Source organism: Uranotaenia lowii, chromosome 3 (genome assembly GCF_029784155.1).
Source record: "Uranotaenia lowii strain MFRU-FL chromosome 3, ASM2978415v1, whole genome shotgun sequence".
Taxonomy (NCBI): domain Eukaryota; kingdom Metazoa; phylum Arthropoda; class Insecta; order Diptera; family Culicidae; genus Uranotaenia; species Uranotaenia lowii.
In genome coordinates this window covers 119,087,909-119,099,041 of record NC_073693.1, presented here as the reverse complement: position 1 = coordinate 119,099,041, position 11,133 = coordinate 119,087,909, and the positions used below count along the sequence as shown (strand labels likewise).

Here is an 11,133-nt window from a genome sequence, read left to right as displayed (position 1 = left end):
TGAATTGGGTGTGGTTAGCACTCCTTTCACGTTAATGGAGGACAACATCCCTTGCATCCAGTATCTGGAAGAGGTGCGAACCCATCAGTGCGTGAAGCATCTGGTCGTTAAGTATGCGTTCATCAGGGACATCATAAGAAGCGGTCAGCTATCTTCACGAAAAATCTCCACTGGGGACCAGGAACAGGACGCTCACAAAGGCGTTACCAATGGCGAGAGCTGTTTAGCAATCTCAAATTGCGAATTGAGGGGAGGTGTTGAGACTAGCGGCTTCTCCCGGAGGAGCCGACTCCGGAGACAATCGTTGAGGATCGGTCCGATCCAGCAGTAGAAGACTGCAGCAACCAGCGTGGAAGAACCAGAACAGTTTGTTTTGGTTCTGTTCTCTTTACGCCAATTCGCAATTGATGGTTGCAGAGGACAATAGAATGACGATAATATTGACAGTACAAATGTTTACATCATCACAGGGTCAAGTGAGACTACTCAAACTAGGTTTGTGGTAACACAACAGTGTTGCCAGAAATAATGAGTAGTAATGTCATTTTACACACTGAAAAATGAGTTCTATCCCGGTTAGGGACTATGAGAAGTGGAGAGTGACAAATAGCTATCGCTAACGTAATGAGTGTGGGACCGGTTCCGGAGTCTTTCGGAGAACCGGTTCGACGGTCTCAATTCCTGCATCCAATTGAAGATTGTTTGCTCCGCGACGAAATGCACTTCCGTTGAGGAGCACGAAAGACGAACGAACGGGGGCCGATTGATTCGGTGACGAAAGCCCATTGGCGAGAGGGAGAAGATTGAAGCGAGAAAGATATCAATCGTTATATCAACCAATGCTGGCAAATAGTGCTGCCAGTTGCATTGTTTAGCTTATTGTAACATATGACATGACTGATTAACTTTTTTTTTTTTTTTGTTTTGTTTATAGTCGTTTTAACATCTTTATGTCATTCGCGACTTATATCAACGATGAAGTTGGCGGAATATGACATGACTGATTAACTCATATCCCACAATGAGTACCTACTATTATAGTGGATAGACGATCACGATCGAAGCTGAATAAAGATTAACTCTATTTCTCCACTAAATCCTGCGTTTTTTGAACACAATTTTCATCAGATAATGGGTCCTCCTTCCTTTGCCGAAGCTTTTTCAAAGCTGCTGCCAATTGGCCATGGAGACCTCTCTGGCTTGTACCATTCTTAAGGAAACTCGTCCCACAACTGTGCCAGTTACCCCCAAACCATCATCACACTGATCAGCAACCTATCAGCAATGTCATCGGTTCGATTATCATCACAACACAACGGAAAATCTAAACACAAATTTTCCTAAACACAAAACAAGAGCGAGCGATCCAAGTGAAGTGAAAATAAATCAACAGAGAAAGAGCCAAACGGAAGCAAAACAACAGCGCATGTCCGAATCATGTCATACGGACACCGGCGACAGCGGTCGAAAGTTTTCTCTCTCTCTTGCTGATCTTCTCGACGACCACAGCGCCACCCTGTGGTCGGAACTATCGGCGAGTCGTTCGAAAATCCGAATCCACCAGAAGCAGCAACCGCATCGCAATTCGCAGCAGGACGGAACCGGAGCAACGGCAGCAGAAAACTGTCGAACGGATATTCAGTTCGCTGCGGATTTTCATGGGAAAAACATTTCACTCCTGACCTGCACTGGTTAGGCTAGGAAATTCGTGAGTCCGTTTTTGGGGGTTGTTTCGGTTTCTTTGTTGTGGATTGTTCTTCTCAGTGTTCTCGGTTGGTGTGGTGTCTTGTGCTGGTGCTTTAGTGGGGAGGTCGTTGGTGTGCAAACTACTAGTTCCCGACTGCCGGAGTTTGGATTTTTTTTCGGGGGTGTGTGCTGTGTTGGGCCATCTCAGGGGGATTGCACCGTGCTGCACTCATACTCACGCACATCTACATATGCGGTGCTGTGCCGTCCGTGGCAATTGAGGGGCAGGCAGATCTTCGCAGTCTTTGGTGCGTGTGTGTGCCCAAATTGGGATGCAGTTTTTGGTGAGGCACTGACCGGAAGTTCAAAGAAGTGCAGTTCAAACGGGTGGTCTTTTGTGGCACCGAAATTTTTGCAATCTTCTGAAAAGATTTCCCTTGAAGGGTGAGCGAGCAGAAAAAACGGTTACGTATTCTTCGGGCATGAGAAAGTTCAACAATTTGGGCCCTTAATTGGAAAGGGACGAGCAGAGAGCTTCGGTGAGATATTTCCGGTGATTTGAACCCACAAAGCGAAGGGTGACTCCAGGAAACAACCAAAAAAGGAAGTGAAAAGTTTATTTAATTCTACGGCACAGCAAGGGCCATTTTCTTCTGAGCAGCAAAACTAACGAGCACCGGAAAGTGGAAAAAAGATCAGAGGAAAAAAGTTGAAGAGGGCTCCCAGGTGTTCAAGGGTTTGAGACGTTGCAAATAATCGTTACGTCTCTTCATTTGTGATGATAAAAGTTTGAATTTTGGGTAGAGAACAAGATCCCCACACAGTGATAACATTTGTAAAACGGTAGGAGAAAAGCTGCCAACAAAAGTGAGTATGCATGAGTAAAGTAATAAAAATTCATAGCCCGAAAATTTGCGCTTCGATAACGCCGAACGCAAGAAAAAAAGAGTGAGGAGCAAACAAAGACATTTGAAGAGTAAGAAAAAAAAATCGTGCACAGTGAATTTTCACGTTTTGAATACCGAAAAGCCGAAAGAGAAAAATAAACCAGTGAGGCTTGGGAAAATTGTATGAAATAAAGTGCCATAAAAACGCGGGCTAAGCCGAAGAGTAAAACGAAAATTCACATTACAACAACGACGAACGGTACAAAAAATATTTGCCTAGACACATTTTTGGTCGGTGTCGAAACGGATTCTTTTTTGTTTCTCGCCAAGCAAGGGGGGTTGAGTGTGTCTAATCAAGTTTTGCCAAAACCAAGTCGAGTGGAAGTCTCTCACGTTTTCGAGCAAAAAAGAAAAATCCCTTCTGTGGCTCTCGGTGGAATTGAATTCTTTCGGTTATAAACGAAGTGCCGCAGAGGAAAATTGTCGCCGCCGAAAATCAAGGCAAGGCCATCTCCAACAAGCGGAAATATCCGGCAGCAGGACCTGCAGAAACGGTTTAACAAACGAGGTGGTGCCGGCGGTGTTTTGGCTGAAGGAACACACCAAAAATTGCTAAAGGTAGTTACTCAGATAACAACATCAGAAAAAACCGACAAAGTATGAAATAGTAGGTACCTATCTGCTTCAGGATGCGAGCGATGCCAGAGAATGTCACGGCGTTGTCAGATTGGTGAATGGTTTATTTTAGGGGGTAACTTTCGTTTTGGATGCAGCCAAGAGTTTTCTACCAGATTTTGCTACTCGGAGAAGATGGCATAATTTTTGACAGGCTCGGCTTGAAATTGTTTTTCAAAACATTATCTCTTCAAAAGAAATATTTCGATTAAGTTCTCATTTTTATACTTAAGGTTAAGGAAACCTAATAATCAAATTATTCTTCACTGCGTAAAGCAAATGTTAACTGGGCATAGTACCATACGATTATTCTTTTTCAAACAAAATCAATCATAGATAGTCTACCTCTTGTTGAGTTCTTTTCAATAACCGATTGAAAAGATATGCAATAACTTAAAATGCACCAAATAGAAAATACATAAATGTGAAAGTAATATTTGTACGTATGTATAACAAGTAAAGACAGTTTATTTTGAATCCTTGAACATTAAACGAAAAAATCGATGTTGCGGGTGTATTAATGCTATTGCCTGTGTGTACGTCTCGGTGGTCGAGTGGTTAGCGTGGTAAGACGGTAATCGCTAGTCTACTGATGGCATGGGTTCGATTCCCATCTCGGTACTGGGTGTTAAATGTTAATCTTAAGTTGTCCACGTCATTTATTCAGTCTGTAAAGCCTAAATCGGCTAAGACGGTGTATGTCTTTTATTGCCTACAACTGGCACTCATGCTTACAGACTTCAACATAGATTTTTAAATCGATTATACGGTGTTTATCTCCCTAGGTGAACAGAGCCGGAAGTTTCATAACTGAAAATTCTATTTTTTATTTCGTTTCTTTGGTGTCTTTAAAACTCACATCGTCCACCCTTTATATTTAATTGATGGAACTAAACACGTTTTGTACGAGCTTACATTTATGTTTGCCAAAAATAAAAATAACGAGGTAACATTAAAATTTTTGAAATATGGTACTTAAATATAGAAGAAAATGGCAATAGCTTTTAGTCATTTAAAAGGTTTTAAACACAATTTCTTTATAGTTTAAAGCAGTGTTCCGAATATCACTCATTTTCAATGAAAGTTTCTGATTGCACTTCGCAACTGAACGTACAACGGTCGGGTTTCGTTATTGATTGCTACTGGACCTACCCGATCATCGATCGTTCAATTCATCGCTAAAATACAGATCACCTCGTACGATGCTTGCTGTCAAAACAGTGCAGCACCATCATCAAATTGGAATCTCACCAATGCGCAATGCATATGGCGAATCTTGTTGGTCTTCGATCAGGAGTGAATGGATCAGGCAGTGAGTGAGTGATACATGAAGCCGATCATTAGCGTATTTTGTTTGATTTGATATATAGCAAATTAATAAATTTATTTGTTGTTATAACGTTTTTTAACATCAGTATGATCAAAATCAAATTGAAGTTGTGTTTGTGAGGGAAAGATGTTCACTTTCGCCATGTTTTTCAAATTTTACAAGTTCTCTTATTAAACTGTCGTCCGTCACGTTAAAACTACTGAGAATTTATGGTGTCCCGCACAACTGTTTGATTTTTCTCGTCCTGCAAAAAATAATTTTGAATTTCATATAATTCAGGCAGATACTGAGTGAGCTACATTCAGAATGGATCAGTTTGTATCTCACTCATCTCCGATATGCGATGTTTGCTAAACCGATAATTCTGAATGATGCGACTCGGTTTGCATAGCTGATAGGAGCGCTGATCGAGATTGCATACCAGCCAGGCGAAGCAGTTGCGAGAGGCGCTATCCCATTATACAATCTGAATGTTTCCAACAGGAAACGCATCCTGAGTGTTTGTTTTGATTGATTTTCAGAAGACTGGTTTAAAGGTAAAATTGCAATATCTTAATTCGTGAAGTGTAGAGAACGTCAATCTTGAAATGCTCTCTTTTTAATACAGAGAAGATAAGAACACCATTAATCAAAGTGAAAATAGAAGGAGATTTGAAGATGCATCAAAACGCAATGAAAACAGTAGGGGAGAATGAGGATACTTACGCAATCTCTGGAGATACTTGATTCCTTAGCTATATCTCGAAACTGGAATGTCGTACAAAGATCAATTGTTCTAGAAAAATGTGCCAAATGGAGCAAAACAGCAATGGTAGAAACTCAATTTTTTTTTACAAAATAGGTTTTTGGGTTATTGAACTGTGTTTGAAAAATTTCACAAAATGTGACTTGAAGATCTTTTTTCATCACTTTAAAATGTTCCTAACAGGGAAAAATTTTAACAACATTATTTATTCCAATATATCAATCTTTCGAGGGTTATATGAACATCAAAATACAACATTTTCAAAGCGATGGAAAACTCTCAACTTTTTTCAGAAAACGTTTTCTAAAATGTTGATTATGGGTACATTTGATCCCTAATATATGGGTACAGAAGATCCCGGTATATTCTTGTTCTCAATAGATCGTGGTCATTGCTGATTACGAGATTACTAATATTTATTCAATAGCTAATATTCATCCATCAATTATCTGAAGAAAAGGGCTAAAATAATTGATTTTCTCTTAATTATAGAAAATTGCGCCCTTAAGTATGCAATGTCATAAGGGTAGAGAATAAGTTATAGAATTTTTTTTTTCTGACAATTATAGATTGTGAAATGAGAACAAACATGACCAAAATAGTCAATTAACATTCTGTCTTGGGGTTTTGTTTGATTTTTTCTAAGGATTAGGGCTTCCTGAATAAAATATCAAGTATCCTTCAATAGAGGATCAAGTCTCCCTTAACTTAAAAAATATCGCATTTTTTTTACTCCCACGAAAATGCTTCAAGTTCATCTACGGGTTCAAGTATCGTTCTAATTTTAGGATCATAGAAACTTAAAGTTAAACGCTGTCAGAAAATGTAAAAAGGTGCGAGTTGCTAAATTTTTTCAAAAAGATATGGTGTAAATAAGAAAAGGGGATCAAGTATCCCTACTCTCCCCTAAATGATTTTCATTAAAAATAACCTGTAATTTGATAGAAATTTTTTGTAACAATCGAATTTGAGTCTTTTTTTTTTTTAAATATAATGACGTTGCTTACAAACAGAAAGACTTTGACTCATTCCAGCGTATGATCATAAAGTTTGTAGGACACATTTTGAGGAAATAGTGTTTAAACTGAAGAATGAATACATGAAAGAAATATATTAGTAACTTAGAAGGGGAATCAAAAACCTTACATTTCAATTATTAATTTTTATGAAGAAAGTTTTGAAATTCGATTTATTGAAACCGTGCCATCACAATAGTCACCATTTCCATTTTTCTTTATCAATTTAAAAATATTAAATTTTACATTTTATGAAGAATTTACCTTAATAAATTTTATAATAGTATGATAATTAAAATTACTCTTTCTTATGAAAAACAAGAGATGAGAGTTTACTTTTTAACGGCTGTTCACTTGGAAAGATTAAACTAATTTAAACCCAAGACAGGCCCGTGCGAAAAATGTGAGTTTTCGAAATTCAAATTTAGCTTACAATAAAAACAATACCAAATATGTACAATAAATCTTATAAGTCATTAAAAAAGTATTAAAAATGATATACCGTATTCTGAACTAGCAATTTGGTTGAAAACATCATAAAGATAAAATCATATTTTTTTTATGAAAATTTATACAATAAAAGTTGATTCTTGAATTTAACAGCTTTATATATTATTCATACAACAAGTTAAATTCATCATTGGAAACTTATAGTGACAATACAGGTTGGGAAATGGGTGTTTTCGATAATGATAAAAACACAACTGATAGAAATGATAAAAAATCCATGTTTTGTTGTAAATATTGAAAGAACAAAGCACTACAAAGCACTTCAAAGCCATTGGAATTTAGCTTTAAAGTTTTATTTTTGGAACTTTCCATAAATTAACTTAAAAATCTTGATCGATAGGTAATACAAATAGGTGAAACGTGAAATTTAATAATTTCAAGTGCAGATTATAGTTTAAAATTTCAAGCTGTGAATATTTTTCGGCGTCGATTGGAATATTGGTTCTTGACAAGAATAAAAATCAAAATGTGTGTTTTACTTATTGAAATTCTAATGAGATTCTGTTTTCAGAATACAATAAAATTAGAAATAAAAAACAAAAGCTAACTTATCAACAACATTGAAAAAAAAAAATAGTTTGATTACGATATGCGTTCATTTTGTTTGAATATTTTAATAATCGTTACTTTATTATTCGGGTATTTTATTTGAAAACGCAATCAAAATATATTAGTCCAAAACGATAAATTTATTAGAAGACAATTTTTTATTAAACTCGTTTTTTTGCACAGATTTTGTCTATCATCTCTAATTTGGTGATATAGAGTTCATAAGTTTAAAAATTTTTCAGTATTGAGTGAAATCAATTATTGATTAATAATAAATCTACATGAATGAGAAAAACTGGTTCTGAATTTTTTTACTATGCATAATTAAATTAAGGAAAAATATTTTGATTATGATGATGATGAATGCTCTAGAAAAGATAAACTCAACAGTTTTCAAAATTGGTAAGATATCATAATAAGTATTGCTGACATATGGGCTTGTGATATAGCCCAGTTGGCAAGTCAATTGCTCACTAAGCCAATGTCCGTGAGTTCGAGCGCAAGAGTAAACATCGATCACAGTTTAACCGGATAAGTTTTTCAATGATTGTCCACTAACTGCATCTTTGATATAAGTCGAGAATGACATAAAGATATTAAAACGACTACAATCGAAACAAAAAAAAATTGCTGACATATGTTTAAAAACAAGGATTTATTAAATTTAACCCATTTGTTGAAGCCTGCAAAATAATTTGATTTCTGCTTTTAAAAATATCGAAAATTCAATTTAGGTTGAAACTTTTTTAATAAAATCGTAGAAATTCCCTTATTTCACAGGATGGGGAAAAGTAAACGAATAAAACATTATCTAACTCTTTTTGCAGAAGGCAAAATGACTTATTTTTAATTTTCTTTGAGGATGCCTTCATTGAACAAATGGCTTAAAGCCCTTTCGAATGGTTAAGTTTCAATAAAAAAAAAAGAACATAACAACAGTGGGACGAACTAGCGAATTGCATGATGGTAAAATTTCGTTTGTTTTTAAGGCCAAAAAATATTGAGAAATGACTATAATTTTTGCCCCTAAATGTATGCAGTAATATTATCCATCTGTAGAGTATATTTCTTTTTGAAAGAAAATGTAAAAAACTTCAATTGAGTCCAAACAAAAATTACTGCTATTGATGTTTTTAGCCTTCTGTGCTAATGGCATCAAAACAATAATGTTGAAGATGTTGAAATACGTTAAAACCATAGTGATCAAAGTTACTCCAAAACATTAAATCTGTTTTGGTTACAAACATTTAGTTATAGCCACTAATGTCGTTTGAATATTCTGCTATCAATAAGCATGCTTCATATTCTTACCTCAATAAGTATTTTTTAAATTTTGAGTATTACAAAAAAGCAACCCCTTGCAAAACATTTGAAAAGGAATTAAAAAAAGTGATCAATGTTGCCCCAGTTTACGGTACTTGATTCCTTATTCTTATTTTCATCATATCTTTTTTTTTAATTTAGCAACTCGCCGTCTTTTGCATTTTCTGTCAGCGTGTCATTTCAAGTTTATATCCTCCAAAAATAAGAGAGAGAAAAATGAACCCGTAGATGAGCTAGAAGCATTTTCGTATGACGATAAAAATTGTGATATTTTTAAAAATTGATCCTTCGTTCAGAATGCCCTGACCCTTGGCAAAAATCAAGCAATATCTAAAGATTTAAGGTCCATTGTCTATTTTTTTTCTTATTTAACTGTTTATAAGAGTCAGATAAAAAGAAAAAGTTTGTCGACTACCTTGTACTAATTGCATACTTGAAGGCGCAATTTTCTTATTTTTAGATAAAAGCACTTTTTTGAGCCCTTTTTATCAGATCATTTTTGGAGAAATATTAGTTTTTGTATAAATATTAGTGATTCCATACTAAGCAATGATCAAGATCTATTCGGAAGAAAAATCTAAGCTTTTTGGTCTCGTGGGATCAATCAAATCCATAATAAACATTTTGGAAAACTTTTTATTAAAGAACATGTGAAGTTGATATTGCTTTAAACATATGTATAGAAATTTATAGTTTTTGATATATTGTGATGTTATAGCTCATAAAGCAACAATAGCAGTAATTTTTGGTTTTGTTCAAATTAAATTTTACATTTTTTCTATTACAAACTACATCAAGGGGTAAAAAATACTACAAAAAAAATTACTCCTAGCTTAAATAAAAAAAAAATTGGATTGATGAAATCCTAAAGTTACCAAATGTGTGATGCAAAGCTATGCATACTCCAACATACGGAAACGAGATTAAAAAGGCAATCTTTGATTAGCACTTTGATGCATTTTAGCCGACACTGGTAACTGAATTATAAAAATATTTATTTTAAAAATTGGTCCTATAAATATCCGAAAAATATTTTTACACCAACAGTGTTGGTATGAGATAATAAAAGCAGTACAATGTTTGTTGGTGAAATATAGAGTGTCCATTTTCCGGCCATTTCAGCGTTGCCGGGAATCGACGATCTTTTTTCCGGGATCCCGGAAAAATTGAAAATGAAGATTTCAACATGAAGATCTTAATCCTCTACTGCGTAAGAGTTCTTTCAATATGGTATTATTAAATTTAAGGTAGTACCTATTATTGCAAAATATTTCAAACTTTTTTAATGCAATAAGCAAACCAAAGATCCAAAAACAAAGTACTTTAACCGAAAACTGGTCTGATTCTAGCTGCAAAAATTTGAAATAATTGTGAAAGATTTCTCACTATCGATAGAAGTTAGTTAGCTAGACTGTTATTCATAGAACATCGTGAATTTTCAGATAACTATCCATTTGTTTAAAAATATATCATTTCTATGCTGATGATTTTGCTACCAAAACGGAAGTTTTAAATGATGAGTGTTGCAAAATAAAAAATTCAGATTCTTTCCATAGCATTTCATTATTGGAATTGTTTGGTTTTATAGATTCTTTGGCAATTTTCACTATTACATTTAGTTTTCGATTGGAAACACATGTTTTTATCAAATTCAATATGTTAACCAGATTTAAGAAAAAAAAATCAAGACTAAGCCATCAAGGAAGAACCACTGATCACACTGACATGAGACTTAGAAAAAAAAAAACACAAATTCAACCATTTCCTGGCTATTTTTTGTCAAATTATGTAGTGTGTAGTGACCGTCGGTTCACGACGGTCTATTACCTGTTTAGCCCAATTTTATTGTAGAAATTGCCTTTTTTAAAGTTGGGTGGCCCTTTCTAACTGGGCTGGGATAGCATTCCTTCAAATCGATCGATGCGCACTCTGAAATCGATATTGCGTACTGTTGGATAAATTATCCAACAAACGAAATCGAGTGTCCAGTCAGTATGGTCAGTGGAAGAACTATCATTTTCCTTGCTCAATATGATTGATTTTTTCAATTTAGATCGTGTAAACTTGTAGTAACTTAGAACATTTTACTGGCTTCGGGAATTCTCGGGATTTTTTATGCGTTTCCCGGGATTCGGGAATTCCCGAACTTTTCTAATTCTTGGGATATCCCGGGTAGGACACTCTAGTGATATAATTCAGCCAATCCGTCATACTGGGTAAAGTATCTGACGGCTTCGAAAAATTTAAAAAATGTACACCTATTGCTATATTTTTTTTGGAATTTTCTATGAGAATCAAAAACTTTAAATAAATAACTATCGCGCAATGTGAGAAACGATGTCATTATCATTTATTCTTTATCACTTTATTCTATTATACTAAAATAAAAATTCAATAAGTTCTGGTAGACAA

The 11,133-nt window shown here is 34.9% G+C and overlaps 1 protein-coding gene across 25 annotated transcripts in view; it reads left to right on the top strand.

Moving 5' to 3' along the window:
* Positions 1–1,602: 1,602 nt before the first annotated feature.
* LOC129755407 (gamma-aminobutyric acid receptor subunit alpha-4) overlaps positions 1,603–11,133 on the top strand; it is a 706,839-nt gene continuing 697,308 nt past the window's right edge. For 20 of the 25 annotated variants that reach the window (XM_055751878.1, XM_055751872.1, XM_055751879.1 and 17 more), the window contains exon 1: positions 1,603–3,191. The gene's annotated coding sequence lies outside the window, so the exon portion shown is untranslated. The remainder of the gene's footprint in view (positions 3,192–11,133) is intronic. The other 5 variants (XM_055751895.1, XM_055751894.1, XM_055751893.1 and 2 more) reach the window with 1 other exon arrangement.